At 48.2% G+C, this 8290-nt stretch overlaps 1 non-coding gene and 1 pseudogene across 1 annotated transcript; both read left to right on the forward strand.

The window, feature by feature from the left end:
- Positions 1–523: 523 nt before the first annotated feature.
- On the forward strand, positions 524–707 carry LOC123359050 (annotated as a pseudogene).
- Positions 708–7782: 7075 nt separating this feature from the next.
- Positions 7783–7999, forward strand: LOC123359049. Its single transcript, XR_006575817.1, has one exon. It is a non-coding gene; the product is annotated as a small nucleolar RNA U3 (small nucleolar RNA).
- The last annotated feature ends 291 nt before the right edge of the window (positions 8000–8290 follow it).

Below are 8290 nucleotides of genomic sequence, written 5' to 3' on the forward strand. Positions count from 1 at the left end.
GTGGAAGGGTGCAGGGTTAAATTCAGTTTAACACTGCTAAATTTGGTATAAATGTGTAGTGTAGAGCAGGCCTAACAGGGATCACTGGGGAACAGACGTCATTGCTTTAAGAGCGGATTGCTTACTGTGTACCTCTCTTCTGAAGCACGTTAGCACCTTCAGCTCTTGCAATGCCTCCTGCTTGTGTGTAACTGTTCCGATGCATCATTCCTACGTAGCCAGTTCCCGTTTGTTAGTCCCACCTCTATGAGTACGAGCTATGGAAGTAATATCTGATTGGCTGAAGGGGTGTTCCTCTGTTAGTTAGAAGAAGTGATTGGTGAAATTCGGGAAGACGTTTATTTGTAACAGAAGCTAAAGAGGGCATTTAAAAAAGTTTCTTCATATGTTAGGTGCCACAATGAGACAAGCATGCAGTGTGCTGTTTGTCAGTCTCACTGTCTCTCTGATCATAGGGAGATTTGATGTATTAAATTACACATTGTAACCACTAAATATGGGCACTTTAGACGTTAGACTATAGCCGTGGGAGGTTGTTTTAACACAAAGTGATTGGTCTCCCTAAGTAGGAGGATGAGTTAAAGTGCTCTTTCCTGAGTGTAAAGCGAGTAAGCAGTATTGCTTTGATGCAGTTGTTGTCTGTTATTGATGATTTTTCTTTCTTCCCTCTGGGGGTTGTAGAAGGGAAAGAACACAGACTGAGTGGTTAGTCTGTATAAACTACATTAAAAACATTTTTTTGAAGTTGGTATTTAAATTTTGTTTCTGATGTGTATATATAGAGAAGGGATGTAGTGATTGTAACTAATATTATTACTTCTGTATTGTGGGAGGATGTGGGTGTTTTTCAGCGAGTTTTCCAATAGCATGAAGAAGAAAATGCAGTGTAAAATACAACAGTTTTTATTTAAACAGTTGCTTAATTGAACTTCTAATTGTTTGAACTTCTAAGTCCACCTTTTAATTCAGTGTCCCTCTCTTTTGTCCTCCCTCGTTGTAGTTTAAAGTTATAGGCTCATGGATATTAATTCTGCAAGTTCTCTCCACTTTCCACTTTTTCTTCTTTTCTCCACCCTCTCCCCCATTTCGAGTAGCCCCTATTTCTACCCCTAATGCTCTGCCAGTTCGTTGGTATGCAACTTTCTGGGAGCCTCTCTGAGCCCCTCGTACAGGCTGTAGGGTGGAAGTGGGGGAGGAGAAAAATGGAACCCAGGGAACCCCTGGCAGGTAAGGGGACTGGGAGAGCTTGACTTGGGAAGGAGGGAGGAATGGAGGAGAAGAGGCAAATAGGGGTGCACACAGTCTCTACAGTGGTGGAGAGAATGGGGGCCCTGAAATGAAGCGAGGGGATACGTGGAGGTACACAGAACCCCTCGTCCTATGGAGATTGGAAGAACCTGGCATGGGGGGAAGGGAGGGTACACAAAGACCCCGGCATGGGGGAATAGAGGGAGCACAGAGTCCCTGCCATGAGGAAGTGGGAATGGGGGGGTGAACAGAGCCTTTCGTGTGGGAAGAAGTGTGGGGAACTTGGTATGGGGAGAATAAGGGTGCAGAGATTCTCAGGTAAGGTCTGAGATTGGGGGAATTTCAGGGAGTCCCTAAAAAGAGTGGGATGGGAGAGGGCACATAGGGAGCTTGTGGGAGGGAACTGAGGGGTGCTAGGAGCCTCTGGGGCAGGCAATAAACTCGACCTGTACAAACTACAAAGTGTGCTCCCCCCACTGCTGTGAAGAACGTGGCCATCTGCTGACAAAAAGGCTGTTTGCAAAAGGTACAATCCATTTTCTTTCGTGACCACTTGTTTTAAAAAACGAGTTATTACGACGTTAATCAGGGTAGCCGGGGATTGGCAGCAGGGAGGGTGTCTGTGCAGGAGAAATGGCCGGCGCTTAGCTAGAGACGTGCTTTCGAAAGAGATTGTTGGAGGACGATTTTTACAAGGTTTTCTTCCAATCAGGCACCGAATAGGCGGGATTGCTTGAATGCAGCTGCTGTCTGGCGCTGATGCCCGCTGCTTCTTCCCACTGAGGAAGCAGGAGGGAGACAGCATAGACTTGCGGGGGGGGGGGGGTTGTATTAAACCAATGAATGCAAAAGCTTTAAAATATGACTTTTTAAATTATGCTTTGGGAAGTTTATAACAGCTGGTTTTGTTTCTAAATCTATAGAATACTTCGTTTTTCTATGCGTTGTTGTGAGGGGTTTGCTCACTCAGCCTTTCTTTTTATTTGTTTGTGGTGAGGGATTTTGAAAACCAGTTTAGAAATCAGTGGGAATTGAGTGTCCAGATCACTTGTATGGCTTTGAAAATTCTCCTACAGGCAGCTTTAAGCCTTTGCCTTTTCCCACTTTTCAGGAGAAAGAGACTGTAGTTAAATACCTTTTACATCTCTACAGATTTTTACCGAATACTCTCCAGGGAAGCAAACGTGACTCTGATGGCAGCTCTCTCTAGCTTTCATTCAAGACTATTTGGCTAGGCTCACTAACAGTTATTGATATTTAGATTGCTATGAATTATGGGTGCTGTTGTTTCAAGGGGGAAAATCGTGGCGATATACTTGCAAAACTAGAGACTTGCTGTCTCCTGGATACACCGTGCACGGCGTTGAGGAATTGTGCTGAGAGCAGCAATTGAACCAAATCCTGCTGCTCGGCCTCTGCTTTGCAGCATTTAAATGGTTGAGGTCAGGGACGCCCAGAGGATTCCGGGGGCCTGGGGTCTTCGGCGGCAGGGGGCCCCACTAAAGCGGTAAGTCGGCAGCGGGGGGCCTTCCGTTCCGGGACCCGCCGCCAAAGTGCCCCAAACACCCACGGCGGGGACCCCCCTCTGCCGAATTACTGCCGAAGCGGGACCCGCCGCCGAAGTGCAGCCCCCACCGCGGGTCTTCGGGGCACTTCGGCGGTGTGTCCCGGAACAGAAGGACCCCCCCCGCCGCCGAATTACCGCCGAAGATCTGGCTGCACTCCGGCGGCGGGTCCCGCTTCAGCGGTAATTCGGTGGCGGGGGGTCCTTCTATCCCGGAGAGGAAGGACCCCCCGTCAGCGAAGACCGGGAGCGAAGAAGCTCCGGGGGCCTGGGCCCCGCGAGAGTTTTCTGGGGCCCCCGGAGTGAGTGAAGGACCCTGCTCCAGGGGCCCCGAAAAACTCTTGTGGGGGCCCCTGCGGGACCCGGAGCCTGGGGCAAATTGCCCCACTTGCCCCCCCCCTCTGCGCGGCCCTGGTTGAGGTTGCACTAGTAGGATGTAGGGGCACCGAGTTTCCACTATGCTGGGGGGCTGCCCCCCCCGGGCTGCTCCCAGGCCCCACCCCTTCCCTTTCCCCAATGCCCCACTCCCGCGTCCAACTCCTCTCCCTCCCTCCCTGTCAGCGGGCAGGAGGCGCTGGGGGAAGGCGTGGAGGGGGCGGGGGCTGCTGCTGGGCACTAATGACCCATCTGGTTCCCCCCCCCGATGCTCCAGTCTCGAAGCAGCCAGAGGCGGCGCCTGCCCCCGGTCACGTGACACGCAAAGTCTCTAGTGCCGAGGAACCGGAGCGAACCAGCTGCAGCCCCTGGCGGGCAGAGCTCTGCCGGGCCGGGCTCCGCCTGCAGGGAAACGGGCGTGGCACCGGCACGTGCTAGAGCAGAGCCTGTGAGAGGCGGGGCAGGTCAGGGGCGGCTCTACGTTTTTGGCCGCCCCAGGCAGTCATGCCCGGGAGGCGCCCCCGAGCCGCGGGAGCAGCGGACCTCCCGCGGGCATGACTGCGGAGGGTCCGCTGGTTGCGCGGCTCGGCTGGACCTCCCGTGGCTGCGGGCGGTTCGCAGGTCCGGCGGCTCCGGTTGAGCTGCCGCAGGCATGCCTGCGGGAGGTCCAGCCGAGCCGTAGGACCAGCGAACCGTCCGCAGTCATGCCTGCGGGAGGTCCACTGGAGCCGCCGGCCGAGCGTCCCCCCGCAGTCATGCCTGCGGCAGGTCCGCTGCTCCCGGGGCTCCGCCGGCCCAGCCTGCCGCCCCCCCGGGAAAGGGCCGCCCCAGGCAGGTGCTTGCCCCGCTGGGCTCTGGAGCCGGCCCTGGGGCAGGTTCGGGCAGTAACAGCGAGAGGGTTTGATTGGTCGGTAGGAGCTCCGCATGCTAATCAGGAGGCGTGTTTCTGTAAATAGCGACATAAACCTCTTCTAATGGCCAGGGGGCTAAAGCTGTCTCGAGTGTGCTTCATGGCATGGGGACCTGGCTTTAGATTTGTGTCCTTTACTTCGCTGGGGGTGAAACCCGCTGTATGAAAACACTCACCGTGGGGTAAAAGCGTGTGCGCATTACTGTGGGTTTGTAGCTGAATAAAACTGTATTTTCAAAGATTGTTTCTAAAATTTGTGATTAAGAAGTGTAGGTTCTTTGAGCGCAGATGGGGTGAGTAGTCTTTTGGCCTATCCAAGGCCATGATCAAGTGTCTTGATGTTTTTGGTCTTTTGGTCTCGAGATGAAAACCTGGTCTGTGCCTTGGGAACCTGGAGGTAAAAATTATCTAAGTTGAAAGTGTCTGTTTTAGTTAACCAGCAGGGAAGTTATACTGTCTCTTTTAAGTGTGAAGCAAGCACCCAGTGTTGTTTTAATGGAGCTGTTCTTTGCTATTGATGACTTTTCCTGTTTTCTTTTGAGGGAGAACACGGACTGAGTGGTTAAACTTTGCAAAGCAAATTGAAAAATATGTTTTTGGGTTTTTCTGTTGCATGAATCTGTTTACAATTTTTGCTGATAGTCTGTTTAATGGCAAAACTTAAATTTGTTTTGATAGGATTTGGAAGAGAAGTAAACCTAGTGTGCAATTGGTGTTTTAAAGATTTCTAGTTCAGTACTTACTAAAAACCTTTTTAATATTCCTTTATGCTGCTATATCTTTTTCTCTTGTAATCTGTGTCAGAATTTAGGAAGGGTCCCGTGTCTGCACGTGCTCTTCCTTTCCCACTTGCTTCTCTGCTTTTCTTTTCTTCCCTTCCCATTTTTTGGGAACCCCTATTTTTACTCCTACTGCTCTGGCAGGGGATATGCAGTTTGCTCTTGGCCCCAAGCACATCAGACAATCCACCCCGGATCTGAGAGTTGCTGTCTCCTGGCCCTATAGTGGGTAGAGGGTGGAATGGGGAGAAAAGCGGCTCACACAGAACCCCTGCCATTGGGGAGAATGGGGGACCTTGCTATGGGTGGAATCAAACACACAGAGCCCCTGCCATGGAGAAAGACTGGGGAACCCTGGAATGGGTGGAAGAGACAATGAAGGGCATGGGGGGGAGGGATTTACATGAGGGATTTGCATCTGTCAACATCTCCCATGCCCCACTGGGTGTTTTCCTTCCCATCTTATTTCTTCTCTTTTCTGTTACTTTCTTTTTTTCTGTCTGAGGTAAACAAAAAATCCACACCCCTGAGAGACGTAGCTGAGCTGACCTAAACCCTCCTACAGTAACTCCTCACTTAAAGTCAGCCTGGTTAACGTTTCGTTATGTTGCAGATCAATTAGGGAAAATGCTTATTTAAAGTTGTGTAATGCTCCCTTCTAATGTTGTTTGGCAGCCGCCTGCTTTGTCTCCTGCTTTCAGAAAGAGCAGCCCATTGCAGTTAGCTGGTGGGGGCTTGGACCCAGGATGGACCGGCAGCCCCCTATCAGCTCCCCACTCCCCTAAGTTCCCTGTGCAGCAGCTGCCTGCAGTTCAGCTGTGTCCCTCCCCCCACTGCCATGTGCTGCTCCTGGCCTCTGCCTTGGAGCTGCTCCCCGAGACTCCTGCTTGCTGTGCCGGGGGGATGGAAGGAAGAGGGGGGGCTAATGTCAGGGTGCCCCCTACCTCCTGCTCCTGCACCCCGCTTACCCCATCTTCCATAGAGCAGGGCTCAGGAGGGAGAGAGCTTGCAGCAGCTGGGGTCTCAGCAAGCTGAGCTAATCATCATCACTGTGTATCAGTATTAAATTGTTTGTTTAAAACTTATACTGTGTGTGTGTATATATAGTCTGGTGAAAAAAATTTCCCTGGAACCTAACCCCCTCATTTACATTAATTCTTATGGGGAAATTGGATTCGCTTAACATCGTTTTGCTTAAAGTGGCATTTTTCAGGAACATGACTACAAGGTTAAGTGAGGAGTTACTGTATAGACTGCTAGTTGGAAAAGCGAGAGGGGAGAGCACAGACTGAGTGGTTAGACTTTGTATACTGAATAAAAGAAGGCATTTTTGTAGTGAACCAGAAATCTAGTTATGAGGAAGGTTAGATATAATAGCTTTATTTAGAAACTTGTATAGCGCTTAGGTGCAGATAGTCTGGTTTTCTTTTTGCTGGGGTGGGTTTTGAGTAAATCATTAGTCTGCTTGGTTTCTTTCCTAATCTGAAGTGGATTGAGCATCTAAATCCTTCTACTCCTCCCCTCTCCCCCCCAAATGTGAAGGGGAACAGCCTCAACCTTTTGTCTTATTCTGCTTTGTAGGAGAAAGATACCCTGTTTAAATAGTCATGATCCATTTAGGTTAATTTTTATGCTGAATGGCGGTAGGAGAGGGTATAAATCATTTGAGACTCTTGCCCCACTCCCTGTGTGGCCTGTGTTTTTCTTTGTTTTAAAATGAGACTGTCTAGTTTTTATGTAAATATATTTGGGGGGTTTCACTCATATTTATATTGCTATGAATTTCATGTGCTCTTGTCTCACAGCAGACAGGGGGGAAAAAGCCTGTGGCAATGGACTTTGCAAAATTATAGACTAGTGATTCTCAACCTGTGGCCCAATCAGCAGCTGCGGCCGATGTGGCATCCTCAGGGCCATACAGGTAGTATATAGTGTGTGGATTCTGCTCAAATAACACAGAGAAAGTTGCCTATGCAGCTCACAATAGTAAATAGGGTCAGACAAGAAATCTTCTTTCCAAGTGGGAATTGTGCAGGGAGGAACAACAGACCTAGTGCAGCTGTGTTGCTACTGTCTACTAGCACTGAAATGGTTCCGAATGCCTTGGTTCAAGTGGCACCAGTTCTAAAAGTAAGGGTGATTTAGTGCTGTGGTTTTCAAACAGGGGTATCCAATGGTCTTCCAGGGGGTACATCAACTCATCTAGATATTCGCCTAGTTTTACAACAGGCTACATAGAAAGCACTAGCAAATTTGTAACAAATTAAAATTCATACATTGATTTGTTTATACTGTTCTCTATACTATACACTGAAAGGTAAGTACAATACTTATATTCAAGTGATTTATTTTTATAAATATTGCATCTGATTATGTAAGCCAGTAGTTTTTAAGTGAGGTAAAACTTGGGGGTATGCAAGAGAAATCAGACTCCTGAAAGGGGTACAGGTGTCTCTAAAGGTTGAGAGCCACTGATTTAGTGCAGGTACCACCGGTAACATAGAACCCGCAAAAACTTCTAGTGCAGATGAATTTAAGAGCATGCCAGAGAGAAACAGCTGCGGAGCATGTTAGAAAGGGCTGACCTGTCTGGATTGTCTGTGCCTGACAAGCTGTCATGTGGCACAGAGGAGCCTGTGAGAGGTATCGCAAAGCAAGAGGGTTTGATTAATTGCTAAGAGCTCCACATGCTAATCAGGAGGCGTGTTTCTGTAAATAGCAACATAAACATCTTCTAATGGACAGTGTGCTAAAGCTGTCTCAATTGTGCTTTAATGAAATGGGAACCTGGTTTTAGATTTTTGGTCTTTAATTTGCTGGGGGTGAAACCTGTTGTATGAAAACATTCACCGTGGGAAGAAAGCTTGTGCACATTAGCCTGGGTGTGTAGCCGAGCACAGCTTTATAAGACTGTACTTTCAGGGATCATTTCTATAGTTTGTCACTAGAGATGTGTGGTTGAAAGTGTCTGACCTTGCTAACCACGGTGAGGAGTTAAAGTGTTTTCTTCTGAGCATGAAGTGAGTGGACAGTGGTGCTTTAATGCATCTGCTGTCTGCTATTGATGAGTGTTCTTGCTTTCCTTTTGAGAAGCTGAGAGGAAAAGAACACAGACTGAGTGGTTAGTCCTTATAAAACAAGTTTAAAAATAAATGTGTTTTTTTTTTCTATCATCTGAATTTGTTTAAAGCAAAGCTTTTGTGCAGTTCTGTTTAGTGGCAAGTCTTAATTTATTTTGGTAGAATTTGGAAAAAAAGTAAAGGTAGTGTGAAAATGGTATTTTAAAGATTTCTAGTTCAGTACTTACTGAAAGATTTTTTTAAATTTCTTCATGCTGCTCTCTCTCTTTTTTTCTTGTAATCTATTTCAGAATTTAGATAGGGTCCCGTGTTAGCAAGTTCTCTTCCTTTTCCA

The sequence above is a fragment of the Mauremys mutica genome, unplaced genomic scaffold (genome assembly GCF_020497125.1).
Source record: "Mauremys mutica isolate MM-2020 ecotype Southern unplaced genomic scaffold, ASM2049712v1 Super-Scaffold_100100, whole genome shotgun sequence".
Lineage (NCBI taxonomy): Eukaryota > Metazoa > Chordata > Testudines > Geoemydidae > Mauremys > Mauremys mutica.